Here is a 25,340-nt window from a genome sequence, read left to right as displayed (position 1 = left end):
TAAGAGATTCCTACTGTCCCTATTAAAAAGGGAAAATAAAATTATTATAAGTATATAACTTAAAAGAACGAAATCGGCGGTTCCAACTGTGATCGTCATAATGTACCCAAATGAATCGTCATCATTTTAGTGACGCAACATATGTATTTTAAGAGATTCCTACTGTCCCTATTACAAAGGGAAAATATAATTATTATAAGTATATAACTTAAAAGAACGAAAATGGCGGTTTCAACTGTGATCGTCATAATGTACCCAAATGAATCGTCATCATTTTAGTGACGCAACATATGTATTTTAAGAGATTCCTACTGTCCCTATTAAAAAGGGAAAATAAAATTATTATAAGTATATAACTTAAAAGAACGAAAATGGCGGTTTCAACTGTGATCGTCATAATGTACCCAAATGAATCGTCATCATTTTAGTGACGCAACATATGTATTTTAAGAGATTCCTACTGTCCCTATTACAAAGGGAAAATAAAATTATTATAAGTATATAACTTAAAAGAACGAAAATGGCGGTTTCAACTGTGATCGTCATAATGTAGCCAAATGAATCGTAATCTTTTTAGTGATGCAATAAAATGTGGATTACAAATTCTTCCGTATTTATTATCTCCTCATTATATTGAAAAAAAGTGGGAACATCCATATATGGGATATGCATATTGTATGAATATCTCATATCATATGAAAAAAATATCATAACGTATGGGATTTATTTATTATCCCATTTATATGAAAAAAAATTGTACTCACTATTAAAAATATTAATTTTGCCCATTTATCATATGGGAACATCCATATCATATGGGATATGCATTTTGTATAAATATCTCATATCATATGAAAAAATATCATAACGTATGGGATTTATTTATTATCCCATTTATATGAAAAAAATTTCAATATCATATGGGATATGCATTTTGTATAAATATCTCATATCATATGAAAAAATATCATAACGTATGGGATTTATTTATTATACCATTTATATGAAAAAAATTTCAATATCATATGGGAACTTCCATATCATATGGGATATGCATTTTGTATAAATATCTCATATCATATGAAAAAATATCATAACGTATGGGATTTATTTATTATCCCATTTATATGAAGAAAATTTCAATATCATATGGGATATGCATTTTGTATAAATATCTCATATCATATGAAAAAATATCATAACGTATGGGATTTATTTATTATCCCATTTATATGAAAAAAATTTCAATATCATATGGGATATGCATTTTGTATAAATATCTCATATCATATGAAAAAATATCATAACGTATGGGATTTATTTATTATACCATTTATATGAAAAAAAATTTTACTCAATATTAAAAATATAAATTTTGCCCATTTATCATATGGGAACATCCATATCATATGGGAAATGCATATCGTATGAACATCTCATATCATATGAAAAAATATCATAACGTATGGGATTTATTTATTATCCCATTTATATGAAAAAAATTTCAATATCATATGGGAGCATCCATATCATATGGGATATGCATTTTGTATAAATATCTCATATCATATGAAAAAATATCATAACGTATGGGTTTTATTTATTATCTCATTTATATGAAAAAAATTTCAATATCATATGGGAACTTCCATATCATATGGGATATGCATTTTGTATAAATATCTCATATCATATGAAAAAATATCATAACGTATGGGATTTATTTATTATCCCATTTATATGAAAAAAAATTTTACTTAATATTAAAAATATAAATTTTGCCCATTTATCATATGGGAACATCCATATCATATGGGATATGCATATCGTATGAACATCTCATATCATATGAAAAAATATCATAACGTATGGGATTTATTTATTATCCCATTTATATGAAAAAAAATTTTACTCAATATTGAAAATATTTATTTTGCCCATTTATCATATGGGAACATCCATATCATATGGGATATGCATATCGTATAAATATCTCATATCATATGAAAAAATATCATAACGTATGGCGCTTATTTATTATCCCATTTATATGAAAAAAATTTCAATATCATATGGGAACATCCATATCATATGGGATATGCATTTTGTATAAATATCTCATATCATATGAAAAAATATCATAACGTATGGGATTTATTTATTATCCCATTTATATGAAAAAAATTTCAATATCATATGGGAAATGCATTTTGTATAAATATCTCATATCATATGAAAAAATATCATAACGTATGGGATTTATTTATTATACCATTTATATGAAAAAAAATTTTACTCAATATTAAAAATATAAATTATGCCCACTTATCATATGGGAACATCCATATCATATGGGAAATGCATATCGTATGAACATCTCATATCATATGAAAAAATATCATAACGTATGGGATTTATTTATTATCCCATTTATTTGAAAAAAATTTCAATATCATATGGGAACATCCATATCATATGGGATATGCATTTTGTATAAATATCTCATATCATATGAAAAAATATCATAACGTATGGGATTTATTTATTATCTCATTTATATGAAAAAAATTTCAATATCATATGGGAACTTCCATATCATATGGGATATGCATTTTGTATAAATATCTCATATCATATGAAAAAATATCATAACGTATGGGATTTATTTATTATCCCATTTATATGAAAAAAAATTTTACTTAATATTAAAAATATAAATTTTGCCCATTTATCATATGGGAACATCCATATCATATGGGATATGCATATCGTATGAACATCTCATATCATATGAAAAAATATCATAACGTATGGGATTTATTTATTATCCCATTTATATGAAAAAAAATTTTACTCAGTATTGAAAATATTTATTTTGCCCATTTATCATATGGGAACATCCATATCATATGGGATATGCATATCGTATAAATATCTCATATCATATGAAAAAATATCATAACGTATGGGGCTTATTTATTATCCCATTTATATGAAAAAAAATTTTACTCAATATTAAAAATATAAATTTTGCCCATTTATCATATGGGATCATCCATATCATATGGGATATGCATATCGTATAAAAACATATTTATAAAAAAAAAATGTTAATTTATTATTGAGCGGTACCTTCACACATAAATGGGCGATTTCGAGAATGCGTGGCACAAAACCTACTTAGGTGGTGTGATGTCGAGCATGGTCAGTCATATGTAATATCGGTACAGTTCTCAAATACATATGTCTTATGCATTTATAATCGGCAATGTCAATTTATTTATATATTATAATGAAGTTTAATGGTATTTATAAAAATACATATGAAAAATTATTGTTGAGTGGTACCTTCAAACATAAATGGGCGATTTCGAGAAAGCGTGGCACAAAACCTACTTAGGTGGTGTGATGTCGAGCATGGTCAGTCATATGTAATATCGGTACAGTTCTCAAATACATATGTCTTATGCATTTATAATCGGCAATGTCAGTTTATTTATATATTATATTGAAGTTTAATGGTATTTATAAAAATACATATGAAAAATTATTGTTGAGTGGTACCTTCAAACATAAATGGGCGATTTCGAGAAAGCGTGGCACAAAACCTACTTAGGTGGTGTGATGTCGAGCATGGTCAGTCATATGTAATATCGGTACAGTTCTCAAATACATATGTCTTATGCATTTATAATCGGCAATGTCAATTTATTTATATATTATAATGAAGTTTAATGGTATTTATAAAAATACACATGAAAAATTATTGTTGAGTGGTACCTTCAAACATAAATGGGCGATTTCGAGAAAGCGTGGCACAAAACCTACTTAGGTGGTGTGATGTCGAGCATGGTCAGTCATATGTAATATCGGTACAGTTCTCAAATACATATGTCTTATGCATTTATAATCGGCAATGTCAGTTTATTTATATATTATAATGAAGTTTAATGGTATTTATAAAAATACATATGAAAAATTATTGTTGAGTGGTACCTTCAAACATAAATGGGCGATTTCGAGAAAGCGTGGCACAAAACCTACTTAGGTGGTGTGATGTCGAGCATGGTCAGTCATATGTAATATCGGTACAGTTCTCAAATACATATGTCTTATGCATTTATAATCGGCAATGTCAATTTATTTATATATTATAATGAAGTTTAATGGTATTTATAAAAATACATATGAAAAATTATTGTTGAGTGGTACCTTCAAACATAAATGGGCGATTTCGAGAAAGCGTGGCACAAAACCTACTTAGGTGGTGTGATGTCGAGCATGGTCAGTCATATGTAATATCGGTACAGTTCTCAAATACATATGTCTTATGCATTTATAATCGGCAATGTCAATTTATTTATATATTATAATGAAGTTTAATGGTATTTATAAAAATACATATGAAAAATTATTGTTGAGTGGTACCTTCAAACATAAATGGGCGATTTCGAGAAAGCGTGTCACAAAACCTACTCATGATGAACAGTGGTTGTTCAGACTAATTGAAGGTTATGCTCTACTTCAAATTTAATATATCAAATAAAAAGATAATGAAAAAGCCTACCAAGGTATTCCAAGGTGTATGATGAAACGGTCTTAGGAGCGTTCTCTCTGCTGAAGTTTATTCACTGGTTATATTTGGATTTATCGTTAATACAAAATAAAGATTATGAGCATTAAATTAGTTCTTAGTTTAATTGTTCATAATCTTTAACCTTTTTATATAAAAAGGTAAATATGAGAATTGCGTCATAAATCTTGTTATGTTCGCAAATTAACTAATTGATCTTTTATATAGAGCAAAATTATTATTTTTTTTTTATTAAAATCAAGTCATTTTTATTGAATTAACTTTTCCTTATAATTAAAAAACATTCGTCACATTAAATTTGAGTGATGGTTTTACTTAATATATAAAATCACACATTAAATATCAATTTCTATTTAAATTTTAAATTTAATATCAAAATACAAATGTTTATTTTATTTGAAAATAAACAAAATTAAAGCAAATGTGATTATATATTTTGTAAGTGTAAAAATAAAGATATTTTTGATCATTATTATTGAAAATTTATACAATTAATGAAAAACGAAAATGAACGCTATTAAATTTTGGCCGTATTCGTAAAATGTTACCACAAATAATATATTTTATTTTATTGAAAAATATATAATATTGTCAAGTATCTTTAAATATTTTAAAATATGCGTTTGTCTAAATTCATATATTCATGTTTTTAACAACACATTAAATAATAACATTATTCTGGTTGATCCTGCCAGTAGTTATATGCTTGTCTCAAAGATTAAGCCATGCATGTCTAAGTACACACGAATTAAAAGTGAAACCGCAAAAGGCTCATTATATCAGTTATGGTTCCTTAGATCGTTAACAGTTACTTGGATAACTGTGGTAATTCTAGAGCTAATACATGCAATTAAAACACGGACCTTTTGGGACGTGTGCTTTTATTAGACTAAAACCAAGCGATCAATTGATCGTTATATTGGTTGAACTCTAGATAACATGCAGATCGTATGGTCTTGTACCGACGACAGATCTTTCAAATGTCTGCCCTATCAACTTTTGATGGTAGTATCTAGGACTACCATGGTTGCAACGGGTAACGGGGAATCAGGGTTCGGTTCCGGAGAGGGAGCCTGAGAAACGGCTACCACATCTAAGGAAGGCAGCAGGCGCGTAAATTACCCACTCCCAGCTCGGGGAGGTAGTGACGAAAAATAACAATACAGGACTCATATCCGAGGCCCTGTAATTGGAATGAGTACACTTTAAATCCTTTAACAAGGACCAATTGGAGGGCAAGTCTGGTGCCAGCAGCCGCGGTAATTCCAGCTCCAATAGCGTATATTAAAGTTGTTGCGGTTAAAACGTTCGTAGTTGAACTTGTGCTTCATACGGGTAGTACAACATACATTTGTAGTTAGTACTATACCTTTATGTATGTAAGCGTATTATCGGTGGAGTTCTTATATGTAATTAAGTACTTGTACTTTTTTATATATTCCTCCTATTTAAAAACCTACATTAGTGCTCTTCATCGAGTGTTTTTGTGGGCCGGTACAATTACTTTGAACAAATTAGAGTGCTTAAAGCAGGCTTCAAATGCCTGAATATTCTGTGCATGGGATAATGAAATAAGACCTCTGTTCTGCTTTCATTGGTTTTCAGATCAAGAGGTAATGATTAATAGAAGCAGTTTGGGGGCATTAGTATTACGACGCGAGAGGTGAAATTCTTGGACCGTCGTAAGACTAACTTAAGCGAAAGCATTTGCCAAAGATGTTTTCATTAATCAAGAACGAAAGTTAGAGGTTCGAAGGCGATCAGATACCGCCCTAGTTCTAACCATAAACGATGCCAGCTAGCAATTGGGTGTAGCTACTTTTATGGCTCTCTCAGTCGCTTCCCGGGAAACCAAAGCTTTTGGGCTCCGGGGGAAGTATGGTTGCAAAGCTGAAACTTAAAGGAATTGACGGAAGGGCACCACCAGGAGTGGAGCCTGCGGCTTAATTTGACTCAACACGGGAAAACTTACCAGGTCCGAACATAAGTGTGTAAGACAGATTGATAGCTCTTTCTCGAATCTATGGGTGGTGGTGCATGGCCGTTCTTAGTTCGTGGAGTGATTTGTCTGGTTAATTCCGATAACGAACGAGACTCAAATATATTAAATAGATATCTTCAGGATTATGGTGTTGAAGCTTATATTGCCTTCATTCATGGTAGCAGTAAAATGTTTATTGTGTTTGAATGTGTTTATATAAGTGGAGCCGTACCTGTTGGTTTGTCCCATTATAAGGACACTAGCTTCTTAAATGGACAAATTGCGTCTAGCAATAATGAGATTGAGCAATAACAGGTCTGTGATGCCCTTAGATGTCCTGGGCTGCACGCGCGCTACAATGAAAGTATCAACGTGTATTTCCTAGACCGAGAGGTCCGGGTAAACCGCTGAACCACTTTCATGCTTGGGATTGTGAACTGAAACTGTTCACATGAACTTGGAATTCCTAGTAAGTGTGAGTCATTAACTCGCATTGATTACGTCCCTGCCCTTTGTGCACACCGCCCGTCGCTACTACCGATTGAATTATTTAGTGAGGTCTCCGGACGTGATCACTGTGACGCCTTGCGTGTTACGGTTGTTTCGCAAAAGTTGACCGAACTTGATTATTTAGAGGAAGTAAAAGTCGTAACAAGGTTTCCGTAGGTGAACCTGCGGAAGGATCATTATTGTATTTTCCAACCGTTATTAAAATAAATAAATTCCAAATTATTATAAGATATATAAGATGAAAATGAAATTTAAGATGAGAGCATAAGAACTAAATTCTATCCTATTTACCCAAGGATAAAAAAAAAGAGTATAAAATTAAACAACAATTGACGGACGGTAGCAAAATATGCTAAAACTCTTTAAATTATGGTGTTTTGCCAGCCATAAATAAAAATTATGTATTCCGATCGGAGATTGAAAATGATTTTTGTATATCTTATTTATTTGCGTGTATATGTACCATAATATACAGGCGTTGCGTATTGTATTGGCCATTATTGGTTTGGGCATTCAATGGTTAAAGCAACATCCCAAATGTACAATGTTGTACCTGCATTTAAGGTTAACGTTTTACATAATTTGATCGCTTACAAAATTTATCATCTTTTATAAATTATCAAGTCCAGTATTCAATCATTTATGTTAACTAAGACATTTCGCAGCATTCGTTTGGGTTAAGATTTTATTGAAGGAATTGATATATGCCAGTAAAATGGTGTATTTTTAATTTCTTTCAATAAAAATATTATTGACGTAATGAAATAAACAAACAATTTATTAATCACTCTAAGCGGTGGATCACTCGGCTCATGGGTCGATGAAGAACGCAGCAAACTGTGCGTCATCGTGTGAACTGCAGGACACATGAACATCGACATTTTGAACGCATATCGCAGTCCATGCTGTTATGGTACTTTAATTAATTTTAGAGTGCTGCTTGGACTACATATGGTTGAGGGTTGTAAGACTATGCTAAATAAGTTGTTTTAGTATTTTACGAAATATTAAAGCATATGGTATATTATTGGATATATATATATATGTATATTCATAATATTAATAATAATTGAAACACATTGGCTCTCATATGTATGAGAAAAATGAAGATGTATAATTTTCTTTTTCAAATCAAATGATACTGAGGAATGTTTAGCATAAAAAATATAAAATTTTAATCTAGAATTGCCTCTTATTAATGATATGAAATGAAAAACAATTGTCATAATATTATTCTTCACTTAAATTAGAAATTTACAATGGTTTTAATATATTTAATAATATATTTGTGTGTATATACAACCTCAACTCATATGGGACTACCCCCTGAATTTAAGCATATTAATTAGGGGAGGAAAAGAAACTAACAAGGATTTTCTTAGTAGCGGCGAGCGAAAAGAAAATAGTTCAGCACTAAGTCACTTTGTCTTTATGGCAAATGTGAGATGCAGTGTATGGAGCATCAATATTCTAGTATGAGAAATTAACGATTTAAGTCCTTCTTAAATGAGGCCATTTACCCATAGAGGGTGCCAGGCCCGTATAACGTTAATGATTACTAGATGGTGTTTCCAAAGAGTCGTGTTGCTTGATAGTGCAGCACTAAGTGGGTGGTAAACTCCATCTAAAACTAAATATAACCATGAGACCGATAGTAAACAAGTACCGTGAGGGAAAGTTGAAAAGAACTCTGAATAGAGAGTTAAATAGTACGTGAAACTGCTTAGAGGTTAAGCCCGATGAACCTGAATATCCATTATGGAAAATTCATCATTAGAGTTGTAATATTTCAATAATATTATAATAATAGTGTGCATTTTTTCCATATAAGGACATTGTAATCTATTAACATGAACCAAATTTATCATAAAATATGACTTATAGTTTATTTAAATTATTTTGCTTGCATTTTAACATAGAATAAATGTCATTAATTTGATAAAGTGTTGATAGATTTATATGAATACAGTGCGTTAATTTTTCGGAATTATATAATAGCATGATTATCATTGATTTTCTGTGTTTATTATATGCACTTGTATGATTAACAATGCGAAAGATTCAGGATACCTTCGGGACCCGTCTTGAAACACGGACCAAGGAGTCTAACATATGTGCAAGTTATTGGGATATAAACCTAATAGCATAATTAACTTGACTAATAATGGGATTAGTTTTTTAACTATTTATAGTTAATTAACACAATCCCGGGGCGTTCTATATAGTTATGTATAATGATATTTATATTATTTATACCTCTAACTGGAACGTACCTTGAGCATATATGCTGTGACCCGAAAGATGGTGAACTATACTTGATCAGGTTGAAGTCAGGGGAAACCCTGATGGAAGACCGAAACAGTTCTGACGTGCAAATCGATTGTCAGAATTGAGTATAGGGGCGAAAGACCAATCGAACCATCTAGTAGCTGGTTCCTTCCGAAGTTTCCCTCAGGATAGCTGGTGCATTTAAATGTTATATAAAATAATCTTATCTGGTAAAGCGAATGATTAGAGGCCTTAGGGTCGAAACGATCTTAACCTATTCTCAAACTTTAAATGGGTAAGAACCTTAACTTTCTTGATATGAAGTTTAAGGTTATGATATATTGTGCCCAGTGGGCCACTTTTGGTAAGCAGAACTGGCGCTGTGGGATGAACCAAACGTAATGTTACGGTGCCCAAATTAACAACTCATACAGAAACCATGAAAGGCGTTGGTTGCTTAAAACAGCAGGACGGTGATCATGGAAGTCGAAATCCGCTAAGGAGTGTGTAACAACTCACCTGCCGAAGCAACTAGCCCTTAAAATGGATGGCGCTTAAGTTGTATACCTATACATTACCGCTAAAGTAGATGATTTATATTATTTATAATATAAATTTTGAAACTTTAGTGAGTAGGAAGGTACAATGGTGTGCTTAGAAGTGTTTGGCGTAAGCCTGCATGGAGCCGCCATTGGTACAGATCTTGGTGGTAGTAGCAAATAATCGAATGAGACCTTGGAGGACTGAAGTGGAGAAGGGTTTCGTGTGAACAGTGGTTGATCACGAGTTAGTCGGTCCTAAGTTCAAGGCGAAAGCCGAAAATTTTCAAGTTTTAAATATGTCAAATAAATTAATCTAAAGTAAAACACTTGAATAATTTTGAACGAAAGGGAATACGGTTCCAATTCCGTAACCTGTTGAGTATCCGTTTGTTATTAAATATGGGCCTCGTGCTCATCCTGGCAACAGGAACGACCATAAAGAAGCCGTCGAGAGGTATCGGAAGAGTTTTCTTTTCTGTTTTATAGCCGTACTACCATGGAAGTCTTTCGCAGAGAGATATGGTAGATGGGCTAGAAGAGCATGACATATACTGTTGTGTCGATATTTTCTCCTCGGACCTTGAAAATTTATGGTGGGGATACGCAAACTTCTCAACAGGCCGTACCAATATCCGCAGCTGGTCTCCAAGGTGAAGAGTCTCTAGTCGATAGAATAATGTAGGTAAGGGAAGTCGGCAAATTAGATCCGTAACTTCGGGATAAGGATTGGCTCTGAAGATTGAGATAGTCGGGCTTGATTGGGAAACAATAACATGGTTTATGTGCTCGTTCTGGGTAAATAGAGTTTCTATCATTTATGATAGTTATTTGTTCCCCGGATAGTTAGTTACGTAGCCAATTGTGGAACTTTCTTGCTAAAATTTTTAAGAATACTAATTAATTTTAATTAGTTCTTTTAAATTATAACGATTATCAATTAACAATCAATTCAGAACTGGCACGGACTTGGGGAATCCGACTGTCTAATTAAAACAAAGCATTGTGATGGCCCTAGCGGGTGTTGACACAATGTGATTTCTGCCCAGTGCTCTGAATGTCAAAGTGAAGAAATTCAAGTAAGCGCGGGTCAACGGCGGGAGTAACTATGACTCTCTTAAGGTAGCCAAATGCCTCGTCATCTAATTAGTGACGCGCATGAATGGATTAACGAGATTCCTACTGTCCCTATCTACTATCTAGCGAAACCACAGCCAAGGGAACGGGCTTGGAATAATTAGCGGGGAAAGAAGACCCTTTTGAGCTTGACTCTAATCTGGCAGTGTAAGGAGACATAAGAGGTGTAGAATAAGTGGGAGATATTATTCCTTGTGTTTGATATCGCCAATGAAATACCACTACTCTTATTGTTTCCTTACTTACTTGATTAAATGGAACGTGTATCATTTCCTAGCCATTATACGGATATATTTATTATATCTTATGGTATTGGGTTTTGATGCAAGCTTCTTGATCAAAGTATCACGAGTTTGTTATATAATCGCAAACAAATTCTTTAATGAGAGATTGCATTTATGTATTTTCAATTTGAAATTTTTGGTATAACTCCAATTACTCAGGTATGATCCAATTCAAGGACATTGCCAGGTAGGGAGTTTGACTGGGGCGGTACATCTCTCAAATAATAACGGAGGTGTCCCAAGGCCAGCTCAGTGCGGACAGAAACCACACATAGAGCAAAAGGGCAAATGCTGACTTGATCTCGGTGTTCAGTACACACAGGGACAGCAAAAGCTCGGCCTATCGATCCTTTTGGTTTAAAGAGTTTTTAACAAGAGGTGTCAGAAAAGTTACCATAGGGATAACTGGCTTGTGGCGGCCAAGCGTTCATAGCGACGTCGCTTTTTGATCCTTCGATGTCGGCTCTTCCTATCATTGTGAAGCAAAATTCACCAAGCGTTGGATTGTTCACCCATGCAAGGGAACGTGAGCTGGGTTTAGACCGTCGTGAGACAGGTTAGTTTTACCCTACTAATGACAAAACGTTGTTGCGACAGCATTCCTGCGTAGTACGAGAGGAACCGCAGGTACGGACCAATGGCACAATACTTGTTCGAGCGAACAGTGGTATGACGCTACGTCCGTTGGATTATGCCTGAACGCCTCTAAGGTCGTATCCGTGCTGGACTGCAATGATAAATAAGGGGCAATTTGCATTGTATGGCTTCTAAACCATTAAAAGTTTATTTTATAAACGACAATGGATGTGATGCCAATGTTATTTGTAACATAGTAAATTGGGAGGATCTTCGATCACCTGATGCCGCGCTAGTTACTTATTAAAACATTATTTAATACAATGACAAAGCCTAGAATCAATTGTAAACGACTTTTGTAACAGGCAAGGTGTTGTAAGTGGTTGAGCAGCTGCCATACTGCGATCCACTGAAGCTTATCCTTTGCTTGATGATTCGATTTTTAAATTGCCGATGTATTTTTATTATATGGAGAGTATTTCATATAATAAGTATTATTATTTATTATAAGTATATAACTTAAAAGAACGAAAACGGCGGTTCCAACTGTGATCGTCATAATGTACCCAAATGAATCGTCATCATTTTAGTGACGCAACATATGTATTTTAAGAGATTCCTACTGTCCCTATTAAAAAGGGAAAATAAAATTATTATAAGTATATAACTTAAAAGAACGAAAACGGCGGTTCCAACTGTGATCGTCATAATGTACCCAAATGAATCGTCATCATTTTAGTGACGCAACATATGTATTTTAAGAGATTCCTACTGTCCCTATTAAAAAGGGAAAATAAAATTATTATAAGTATATAACTTAAAAGAACGAAAACGGCGGTTCCAACTGTGATCGTCATAATGTACCCAAATGAATCGTCATCATTTTAGTGACGCAACATATGTATTTTAAGAGATTCCTACTGTCCCTATTAAAAAGGGAAAATAAAATTATTATAAGTATATAACTTAAAAAGAACGAAATCGGCGGTTCCAACTGTGATCGTCATAATGTACCCAAATGAATCGTCATCATTTTAGTGACGCAACATATGTATTTTAAGAGATTCCTACTGTCCCTATTACAAAGGGAAAATATAATTATTATAAGTATATAACTTAAAAGAACGAAAATGGCGGTTTCAACTGTGATCGTCATAATGTACCCAAATGAATCGTCATCATTTTAGTGACGCAACATATGTATTTTAAGAGATTCCTACTGTCCCTATTAAAAAGGGAAAATAAAATTATTATAAGTATATAACTTAAAAGAACGAAAATGGCGGTTTCAACTGTGATCGTCATAATGTACCCAAATGAATCGTCATCATTTTAGTGACGCAACATATGTATTTTAAGAGATTCCTACTGTCCCTATTACAAAGGGAAAATAAAATTATTATAAGTATATAACTTAAAAGAACGAAAATGGCGGTTTCAACTGTGATCGTCATAATGTAGCCAAATGAATCGTAATCTTTTTAGTGATGCAATAAAATGTGGATTACAAATTCTTCCGTATTTATTATCTCCTCATTATATTGAAAAAAAGTGGGAACATCCATATATGGGATATGCATATTGTATGAATATCTCATATCATATGAAAAAAATATCATAACGTATGGGATTTATTTATTATCCCATTTATATGAAAAAAAATTGTACTCACTATTAAAAATATTAATTTTGCCCATTTATCATATGGGAACATCCATATCATATGGGATATGCATTTTGTATAAATATCTCATATCATATGAAAAAAATATCATAACGTATGGGATTTATTTATTATCCCATTTATATGAAAAAAATTTCAATATCATATGGGATATGCATTTTGTATAAATATCTCATATCATATGAAAAAAATATCATAACGTATGGGATTTATTTATTATACCATTTATATGAAAAAAAATTCAATATCATATGGGAACTTCCATATCATATGGGATATGCATTTTGTATAAATATCTCATATCATATGAAAAAATATCATAACGTATGGGATTTATTTATTATCCCATTTATATGAAGAAAATTTCAATATCATATGGGATATGCATTTTGTATAAATATCTCATATCATATGAAAAAAATATCATAACGTATGGGATTTATTTATTATCCCATTTATATGAAAAAAATTTCAATATCATATGGGATATGCATTTTGTATAAATATCTCATATCATATGAAAAAATATCATAACGTATGGGATTTATTTATTATACCATTTATATGAAAAAAAATTTTACTCAATATTAAAAATATAAATTTTGCCCATTTATCATATGGGAACATCCATATCATATGGGAAATGCATATCGTATGAACATCTCATATCATATGAAAAAATATCATAACGTATGGGATTTATTTATTATCCCATTTATATGAAAAAAATTTCAATATCATATGGGAGCATCCATATCATATGGGATATGCATTTTGTATAAATATCTCATATCATATGAAAAAATATCATAACGTATGGGTTTTATTTATTATCTCATTTATATGAAAAAAATTTCAATATCATATGGGAACTTCCATATCATATGGGATATGCATTTTGTATAAATATCTCATATCATATGAAAAAATATCATAACGTATGGGATTTATTTATTATCCCATTTATATGAAAAAAAATTTTACTTAATATTAAAAATATAAATTTTGCCCATTTATCATATGGGAACATCCATATCATATGGGATATGCATATCGTATGAACATCTCATATCATATGAAAAAATATCATAACGTATGGGATTTATTTATTATCCCATTTATATGAAAAAAATTTTACTCAATATTGAAAATATTTATTTTGCCCATTTATCATATGGGAACATCCATATCATATGGGATATGCATATCGTATAAATATCTCATATCATATGAAAAAAATATCATAACGTATGGCGCTTATTTATTATCCCATTTATATGAAAAAAATTTCAATATCATATGGGAACATCCATATCATATGGGATATGCATTTTGTATAAATATCTCATATCATATGAAAAAATATCATAACGTATGGGATTTATTTATTATCCCATTTATATGAAAAAAATTTCAATATCATATGGGAAATGCATTTTGTATAAATATCTCATATCATATGAAAAAATATCATAACGTATGGGATTTATTTATTATACCATTTATATGAAAAAAAATTTTACTCAATATTAAAAATATAAATTATGCCCACTTATCATATGGGAACATCCATATCATATGGGAAATGCATATCGTATGAACATCTCATATCATATGAAAAAATATCATAACGTATGGGATTTATTTATTATCCCATTTATTTGAAAAAAATTTCAATATCATATGGGAACATCCATATCATATGGGATATGCATTTTGTATAAATATCTCATATCATATGAAAAAATATCATAACGTATGGGATTTATTTATTATCTCATTTATATGAAAAAAATTTCAATATCATATGGGAACTTCCATATCATATGGGATATGCATTTTGTATAAATATCTCATATCATATGAAAAAATATCATAACGTATGGGATTTATTTATTATCCCATTTATATGAAAAAAAATTTTACTTAATATTAAAAATATAAATTTTGCCCATTTATCATATGGGAACATCCATATCATATGGGATATGCATATCGTATGAACATCTCATATCATATGAAAAAATATCATAACGTATGGGATTTATTTATTATCCCATTTATATGAAAAAAAATTTTACTCAGTATTGAAAATATTTATTTTGCCCATTTATCATATGGGAACATCCATATCATATGGGATATGCATATCGTATAAATATCTCATATCATATGAAAAAAATATCATAACGTATGGGGCTTATTTATTATCCCATTTATATGAAAAAAATTTTACTCAATATTAAAAATATAAATTTTGCCCATTTATCATATGGGATCATCCATATCATATGGGATATGCATATCGTATAAAAACATATTTATAAAAAAAAATGTTAATTTATTATTGAGCGGTACCTTCACACATAAATGGGCGATTTCGAGAATGCGTGGCACAAAACCTACTTAGGTGGTGTGATGTCGAGCATGGTCAGTCATATGTAATATCGGTACAGTTCTCAAATACATATGTCTTATGCATTTATAATCGGCAATGTCAATTTATTTATATATTATAATGAAGTTTAATGGTATTTATAAAAATACATATGAAAAATTATTGTTGAGTGGTACCTTCAAACATAAATGGGCGATTTCGAGAAAGCGTGGCACAAAACCTACTTAGGTGGTGTGATGTCGAGCATGGTCAGTCATATGTAATATCGGTACAGTTCTCAAATACATATGTCTTATGCATTTATAATCGGCAATGTCAGTTTATTTATATATTATATTGAAGTTTAATGGTATTTATAAAAATACATATGAAAAATTATTGTTGAGTGGTACCTTCAAACATAAATGGGCGATTTCGAGAAAGCGTGGCACAAAACCTACTTAGGTGGTGTGATGTCGAGCATGGTCAGTCATATGTAATATCGGTACAGTTCTCAAATACATATGTCTTATGCATTTATAATCGGCAATGTCAATTTATTTATATATTATAATGAAGTTTAATGGTATTTATAAAAATACACATGAAAAATTATTGTTGAGTGGTACCTTCAAACATAAATGGGCGATTTCGAGAAAGCGTGGCACAAAACCTACTTAGGTGGTGTGATGTCGAGCATGGTCAGTCATATGTAATATCGGTACAGTTCTCAAATACATATGTCTTATGCATTTATAATCGGCAATGTCAGTTTATTTATATATTATAATGAAGTTTAATGGTATTTATAAAAATACATATGAAAAATTATTGTTGAGTGGTACCTTCAAACATAAATGGGCGATTTCGAGAAAGCGTGGCACAAAACCTACTTAGGTGGTGTGATGTCGAGCATGGTCAGTCATATGTAATATCGGTACAGTTCTCAAATACATATGTCTTATGCATTTATAATCGGCAATGTCAATTTATTTATATATTATAATGAAGTTTAATGGTATTTATAAAAATACATATGAAAAATTATTGTTGAGTGGTACCTTCAAACATAAATGGGCGATTTCGAGAAAGCGTGGCACAAAACCTACTTAGGTGGTGTGATGTCGAGCATGGTCAGTCATATGTAATATCGGTACAGTTCTCAAATACATATGTCTTATGCATTTATAATCGGCAATGTCAATTTATTTATATATTATAATGAAGTTTAATGGTATTTATAAAAATACATATGAAAAATTATTGTTGAGTGGTACCTTCAAACATAAATGGGCGATTTCGAGAAAGCGTGTCACAAAACCTACTCATGATGAACAGTGGTTGTTCAGACTAATTGAAGGTTATGCTCTACTTCAAATTTAATATATCAAATAAAAAGATAATGAAAAAGCCTACCAAGGTATTCCAAGGTGTATGATGAAACGGTCTTAGGAGCGTTCTCTCTGCTGAAGTTTATTCACTGGTTATATTTGGATTTATCGTTAATACAAAATAAAGATTATGAGCATTAAATTAGTTCTTAGTTTAATTGTTCATAATCTTTAACCTTTTTATATAAAAAGGTAAATATGAGAATTGCGTCATAAATCTTGTTATGTTCGCAAATTAACTAATTGATCTTTTATATAGAGCAAAATTATTATTTTTTTTTATTAAAATCAAGTCATTTTTATTGAATTAACTTTTCCTTATAATTAAAAAACATTCGTCACATTAAATTTGAGTGATGGTTTTACTTAATATATAAAATCACACATTAAATATCAATTTCTATTTAAATTTTAAATTTAATATCAAAATACAAATGTTTATTTTATTTGAAAATAAACAAAATTAAAGCAAATGTGATTATATATTTTGTAAGTGTAAAAATAAAGATATTTTTGATCATTATTATTGAAAATTTATACAATTAATGAAAAACGAAAATGAACGCTATTAAATTTTGGCCGTATTCGTAAAATGTTACCACAAATAATATATTTTATTTTATTGAAAAATATATAATATTGTCAAGTATCTTTAAATATTTTAAAATATGCGTTTGTCTAAATTCATATATTCATGTTTTTAACAACACATTAAATAATAACATTATTCTGGTTGATCCTGCCAGTAGTTATATGCTTGTCTCAAAGATTAAGCCATGCATGTCTAAGTACACACGAATTAAAAGTGAAACCGCAAAAGGCTCATTATATCAGTTATGGTTCCTTAGATCGTTAACAGTTACTTGGATAACTGTGGTAATTCTAGAGCTAATACATGCAATTAAAACACGGACCTTTTGGGACGTGTGCTTTTATTAGACTAAAACCAAGCGATCAATTGATCGTTATATTGGTTGAACTCTAGATAACATGCAGATCGTATGGTCTTGTACCGACGACAGATCTTTCAAATGTCTGCCCTATCAACTTTTGATGGTAGTATCTAGGACTACCATGGTTGCAACGGGTAACGGGGAATCAGGGTTCGGTTCCGGAGAGGGAGCCTGAGAAACGGCTACCACATCTAAGGAAGGCAGCAGGCGCGTAAATTACCCACTCCCAGCTCGGGGAGGTAGTGACGAAAAATAACAATACAGGACTCATATCCGAGGCCCTGTAATTGGAATGAGTACACTTTAAATCCTTTAACAAGGACCAATTGGAGGGCAAGTCTGGTGCCAGCAGCCGCGGTAATTCCAGCTCCAATAGCGTATATTAAAGTTGTTGCGGTTAAAACGTTCGTAGTTGAACTTGTGCTTCATACGGGTAGTACAACATACATTTGTAGTTAGTACTATACCTTTATGTATGTAAGCGTATTATCGGTGGAGTTCTTATATGTAATTAAGTACTTGTACTTTTTTATATATTCCTCCTATTTAAAAACCTACATTAGTGCTCTTCATCGAGTGTTTTTGTGGGCCGGTACAATTACTTTGAACAAATTAGAGTGCTTAAAGCAGGCTTCAAATGCCTGAATATTCTGTGCATGGGATAATGAAATAAGACCTCTGTTCTGCTTTCATTGGTTTTCAGATCAAGAGGTAATGATTAATAGAAGCAGTTTGGGGGCATTAGTATTACGACGCGAGAGGTGAAATTCTTGGACCGTCGTAAGACTAACTTAAGCGAAAGCATTTGCCAAAGATGTTTTCATTAATCAAGAACGAAAGTTAGAGGTTCGAAGGCGATCAGATACCGCCCTAGTTCTAACCATAAACGATGCCAGCTAGCAATTGGGTGTAGCTACTTTTATGGCTCTCTCAGTCGCTTCCCGGGAAACCAAAGCTTTTGGGCTCCGGGGGAAGTATGGTTGCAAAGCTGAAACTTAAAGGAATTGACGGAAGGGCACCACCAGGAGTGGAGCCTGCGGCTTAATTTGACTCAACACGGGAAAACTTACCAGGTCCGAACATAAGTGTGTAAGACAGATTGATAGCTCTTTCTCGAATCTATGGGTGGTGGTGCATGGCCGTTCTTAGTTCGTGGAGTGATTTGTCTGGTTAATTCCGATAACGAACGAGACTCAAATATATTAAATAGATATCTTCAGGATTATGGTGTTGAAGCTTATATTGCCTTCATTCATGGTAGCAGTAAAATGTTTATTGTGTTTGAATGTGTTTATATAAGTGGAGCCGTACCTGTTGGTTTGTCCCATTATAAGGACACTAGCTTCTTAAATGGACAAATTGCGTCTAGCAATAATGAGATTGAGCAATAACAGGTCTGTGATGCCCTTAGATGTCCTGGGCTGCACGCGCTACAATGAAAGTATCAACGTGTATTTCCTAGACCGAGAGGTCCGGGTAAACCGCTGAACCACTTTCATGCTTGGGATTGTGAACTGAAACTGTTCACATGAACTTGGAATTCCTAGTAAGTGTGAGTCATTAACTCGCATTGATTACGTCCCTGCCCTTTGTGCACACCGCCCGTCGCTACTACCGATTGAATTATTTAGTGAGGTCTCCGGACGTGATCACTGTGACGCCTTGCGTGTTACGGTTGTTTCGCAAAAGTTGACCGAACTTGATTATTTAGAGGAAGTAAAAGTCGTAACAAGGTTTCCGTAGGTGAACCTGCGGAAGGATCATTATTGTATTTTCCAACCGTTATTAAAATAAATAAATTCCAAATTATTATAAGATATATAAGATGAAAATGAAATTTAAGATGAGAGCATAAGAACTAAATTCTATCCTATTTACCCAAGGATAAAAAAAAAAGAGTATAAAATTAAACAACAATTGACGGACGGTAGCAAAATATGCTAAAACTCTTTAAATTATGGTGTTTTGCCAGCCATAAATAAAAATTATGTATTCCGATCGGAGATTGAAAATGATTTTTGTATATCTTATTTATTTGCGTGTATATGTACCATAATATACAGGCGTTGCGTATTGTATTGGCCATTATTGGTTTGGGCATTCAATGGTTAAAGCAACATCCCAAATGTACAATGTTGTACCTGCATTTAAGGTTAACGTTTTACATAATTTGATCGCTTACAAAATTTATCATCTTTTATAAATTATCAAGTCCAGTATTCAATCATTTATGTTAACTAAGACATTTCGCAGCATTCGTTTGGGTTAAGATTTTATTGAAGGAATTGATATATGCCAGTAAAATGGTGTATTTTTAATTTCTTTCAATAAAAATATTATTGACGTAATGAAATAAACAAACAATTTATTAATCACTCTAAGCGGTGGATCACTCGGCTCATGGGTCGATGAAGAACGCAGCAAACTGTGCGTCATCGTGTGAACTGCAGGACACATGAACATCGACATTTTGAACGCATATCGCAGTCCATGCTGTTATGGTACTTTAATTAATTTTAGAGTGCTGCTTGGACTACATATGGTTGAGGGTTGTAAGACTATGCTAAATAAGTTGTTTTAGTATTTTACGAAATATTAAAGCATATGGTATATTATTGGATATATATATATATGTATATTCATAATATTAATAATAATTGAAACACATTGGCTCTCATATGTATGAGAAAAATGAAGATGTATAATTTTCTTTTTCAAATCAAATGATACTGAGGAATGTTTAGCATAAAAAATATAAAATTTTAATCTAGAATTGCCTCTTATTAATGATATGAAATGAAAAACAATTGTCATAATATTATTCTTCACTTAAATTAGAAATTTACAATGGTTTTAATATATTTAATAATATATTTGTGTGTATATACAACCTCAACTCATATGGGACTACCCCCTGAATTTAAGCATATTAATTAGGGGAGGAAAAGAAACTAACAAGGATTTTCTTAGTAGCGGCGAGCGAAAAGAAAATAGTTCAGCACTAAGTCACTTTGTCTTTATGGCAAATGTGAGATGCAGTGTATGGAGCATCAATATTCTAGTATGAGAAATTAACGATTTAAGTCCTTCTTAAATGAGGCCATTTACCCATAGAGGGTGCCAGGCCCGTATAACGTTAATGATTACTAGATGGTGTTTCCAAAGAGTCGTGTTGCTTGATAGTGCAGCACTAAGTGGGTGGTAAACTCCATCTAAAACTAAATATAACCATGAGACCGATAGTAAACAAGTACCGTGAGGGAAAGTTGAAAAGAACTCTGAATAGAGAGTTAAATAGTACGTGAAACTGCTTAGAGGTTAAGCCCGATGAACCTGAATATCCATTATGGAAAATTCATCATTAGAGTTGTAATATTTCAATAATATTATAATAATAGTGTGCATTTTTTCCATATAAGGACATTGTAATCTATTAACATGAACCAAATTTATCATAAAATATGACTTATAGTTTATTTAAATTATTTTGCTTGCATTTTAACATAGAATAAATGTCATTAATTTGATAAAGTGTTGATAGATTTATATGAATACAGTGCGTTAATTTTTCGGAATTATATAATAGCATGATTATCATTGATTTTCTGTGTTTATTATATGCACTTGTATGATTAACAATGCGAAAGATTCAGGATACCTTCGGGACCCGTCTTGAAACACGGACCAAGGAGTCTAACATATGTGCAAGTTATTGGGATATAAACCTAATAGCATAATTAACTTGACTAATAATGGGATTAGTTTTTTAACTATTTATAGTTAATTAACACAATCCCGGGGCGTTCTATATAGTTATGTATAATGATATTTATATTATTTATACCTCTAACTGGAACGTACCTTGAGCATATATGCTGTGACCCGAAAGATGGTGAACTATACTTGATCAGGTTGAAGTCAGGGGAAACCCTGATGGAAGACCGAAACAGTTCTGACGTGCAAATCGATTGTCAGAATTGAGTATAGGGGCGAAAGACCAATCGAACCATCTAGTAGCTGGTTCCTTCCGAAGTTTCCCTCAGGATAGCTGGTGCATTTAAATGTTATATAAAATAATCTTATCTGGTAAAGCGAATGATTAGAGGCCTTAGGGTCGAAACGATCTTAACCTATTCTCAAACTTTAAATGGGTAAGAACCTTAACTTTCTTGATATGAAGTTTAAGGTTATGATATATTGTGCCCAGTGGGCCACTTTTGGTAAGCAGAACTGGCGCTGTGGGATGAACCAAACGTAATGTTACGGTGCCCAAATTAACAACTCATACAGAAACCATGAAAGGCGTTGGTTGCTTAAAACAGCAGGACGGTGATCATGGAAGTCGAAATCCGCTAAGGAGTGTGTAACAACTCACCTGCCGAAGCAACTAGCCCTTAAAATGGATGGCGCTTAAGTTGTATACCTATACATTACCGCTAAAGTAGATGATTTATATTATTTATAATATAAATTTTGAAACTTTAGTGAGTAGGAAGGTACAATGGTGTGCTTAGAAGTGTTTGGCGTAAGCCTGCATGGAGCCGCCATTGGTACAGATCTTGGTGGTAGTAGCAAATAATCGAATGAGACCTTGGAGGACTGAAGTGGAGAAGGGTTTCGTGTGAACAGTGGTTGATCACGAGTTAGTCGGTCCTAAGTTCAAGGCGAAAGCCGAAAATTTTCAAGTTTTAAATATGTCAAATAAATTAATCTAAAGTAAAACACTTGAATAATTTTGAACGAAAGGGAATACGGTTCCAATTCCGTAACCTGTTGAGTATCCGTTTGTTATTAAATATGGGCCTCGTGCTCATCCTGGCAACAGGAACGACCATAAAGAAGCCGTCGAGAGGTATCGGAAGAGTTTTCTTTTCTGTTTTATAGCCGTACTACCATGGAAGTCTTTCGCAGAGAGATATGGTAGATGGGCTAGAAGAGCATGACATATACTGTTGTGTCGATATTTTCTCCTCGGACCTTGAAAATTTATGGTGGGGATACGCAAACTTCTCAACAGGCCGTACCAATATCCGCAGCTGGTCTCCAAGGTGAAGAGTCTCTAGTCGATAGAATAATGTAGGTAAGGGAAGTCGGCAAATTAGATCCGTAACTTCGGGATAAGGATTGGCTCTGAAGATTGAGATAGTCGGGCTTGATTGGGAAACAATAACATGGTTTATGTGCTCGTTCTGGGTAAATAGAGTTTCTATCATTTATGATAGTTATTTGTTCCCCGGATAGTTAGTTACGTAGCCAATTGTGGAACTTTCTTGCTAAAATTTTTAAGAATACTAATTAATTTTAATTAGTTCTTTTAAATTATAACGATTATCAATTAACAATCAATTCAGAACTGGCACGGACTTGGGGAATCCGACTGTCTAATTAAAACAAAGCATTGTGATGGCCCTAGCGGGTGTTGACACAATGTGATTTCTGCCCAGTGCTCTGAATGTCAAAGTGAAGAAATTCAAGTAAGCGCGGGTCAACGGCGGGAGTAACTATGACTCTCTTAAGGTAGCCAAATGCCTCGTCATCTAATTAGTGACGCGCATGAATGGATTAACGAGATTCCTACTGTCCCTATCTACTATCTAGCGAAACCACAGCCAAGGGAACGGGCTTGGAATAATTAGCGGGGAAAGAAGACCCTTTTGAGCTTGACTCTAATCTGGCAGTGTAAGGAGACATAAGAGGTGTAGAATAAGTGGGAGATATTATTCCTTGTGTTTGATATCGCCAATGAAATACCACTACTCTTATTGTTTCCTTACTTACTTGATTAAATGGAACGTGTATCATTTCCTAGCCATTATACGGATATATTTATTATATCTTATGGTATTGGGTTTTGATGCAAGCTTCTTGATCAAAGTATCACGAGTTTGTTATATAATCGCAAACAAATTCTTTAATGAGAGATTGCATTTATGTATTTTCAATTTGAAATTTTTGGTATAACTCCAATTACTCAGGTATGATCCAATTCAAGGACATTGCCAGGTAGGGAGTTTGACTGGGGCGGTACATCTCTCAAATAATAACGGAGGTGTCCCAAGGCCAGCTCAGTGCGGACAGAAACCACACATAGAGCAAAAGGGCAAATGCTGACTTGATCTCGGTGTTCAGTACACACAGGGACAGCAAAAGCTCGGCCTATCGATCCTTTTGGTTTAAAGAGTTTTTAACAAGAGGTGTCAGAAAAGTTACCATAGGGATAACTGGCTTGTGGCGGCCAAGCGTTCATAGCGACGTCGCTTTTTGATCCTTCGATGTCGGCTCTTCCTATCATTGTGAAGCAAAATTCACCAAGCGTTGGATTGTTCACCCATGCAAGGGAACGTGAGCTGGGTTTAGACCGTCGTGAGACAGGTTAGTTTTACCCTACTAATGACAAAACGTTGTTGCGACAGCATTCCTGCGTAGTACGAGAGGAACCGCAGGTACGGACCAATGGCACAATACTTGTTCGAGCGAACAGTGGTATGACGCTACGTCCGTTGGATTATGCCTGAACGCCTCTAAGGTCGTATCCGTGCTGGACTGCAATGATAAATAAGGGGCAATTTGCATTGTATGGCTTCTAAACCATTAAAAGTTTATTTTATAAACGACAATGGATGTGATGCCAATGTTATTTGTAACATAGTAAATTGGGAGGATCTTCGATCACCTGATGCCGCGCTAGTTACTTATTAAAACATTATTTAATACAATGACAAAGCCTAGAATCAATTGTAAACGACTTTTGTAACAGGCAAGGTGTTGTAAGTGGTTGAGCAGCTGCCATACTGCGATCCACTGAAGCTTATCCTTTGCTTGATGATTCGATTTTTAAATTGCCGATGTATTTTTATTATATGGAGAGTATTTCATATAATAAGTATTATTATTTATTATAAGTATATAACTTAAAAGAACGAAAACGGCGGTTCCAACTGTGATCGTCATAATGTACCCAAATGAATCGTCATCATTTTAGTGACGCAACATATGTATTTTAAGAGATTCCTACTGTCCCTATTAAAAAGGGAAAATAAAATTAT

At 32.8% G+C, this 25,340-nt stretch overlaps 6 non-coding genes across 6 annotated transcripts; all 6 read left to right on the top strand.

Annotated features, from left to right (window-relative positions):
* Positions 1-5,269: 5,269 nt before the first annotated feature.
* LOC137577930 (small subunit ribosomal RNA) lies at positions 5,270-7,264 on the top strand. Its single transcript, XR_011032504.1, has one exon. It is a non-coding gene; the product is annotated as a small subunit ribosomal RNA (ribosomal RNA).
* Positions 7,265-7,870: 606 nt separating this feature from the next.
* Positions 7,871-8,049, top strand: LOC137577994 (5.8S ribosomal RNA). The gene has a single exon (XR_011032524.1). It is a non-coding gene; the product is annotated as a 5.8S ribosomal RNA (ribosomal RNA).
* Positions 8,050-8,384: 335 nt separating this feature from the next.
* LOC137577966 (large subunit ribosomal RNA) lies at positions 8,385-12,328 on the top strand. The gene has a single exon (XR_011032516.1). It is a non-coding gene; the product is annotated as a large subunit ribosomal RNA (ribosomal RNA).
* Positions 12,329-18,067: 5,739 nt separating this feature from the next.
* LOC137577953 (small subunit ribosomal RNA) lies at positions 18,068-20,060 on the top strand. The gene has a single exon (XR_011032513.1). It is a non-coding gene; the product is annotated as a small subunit ribosomal RNA (ribosomal RNA).
* Positions 20,061-20,667: 607 nt separating this feature from the next.
* Positions 20,668-20,846, top strand: LOC137577926 (5.8S ribosomal RNA). The gene has a single exon (XR_011032503.1). It is a non-coding gene; the product is annotated as a 5.8S ribosomal RNA (ribosomal RNA).
* Positions 20,847-21,181: 335 nt separating this feature from the next.
* On the top strand, positions 21,182-25,125 carry LOC137577959 (large subunit ribosomal RNA). Its single transcript, XR_011032514.1, has one exon. It is a non-coding gene; the product is annotated as a large subunit ribosomal RNA (ribosomal RNA).
* The last annotated feature ends 215 nt before the right edge of the window (positions 25,126-25,340 follow it).

This window comes from Drosophila tropicalis, unplaced genomic scaffold (genome assembly GCF_018151085.1).
Source record: "Drosophila tropicalis isolate 14030-0801.00 unplaced genomic scaffold, ASM1815108v1 contig_119, whole genome shotgun sequence".
Classification (NCBI taxonomy): Eukaryota; Metazoa; Arthropoda; class Insecta; order Diptera; family Drosophilidae; genus Drosophila; species Drosophila tropicalis.
Note: the sequence above shows the minus strand (reverse complement) of the source record. Positions and strands in the feature narration are given on the sequence as shown.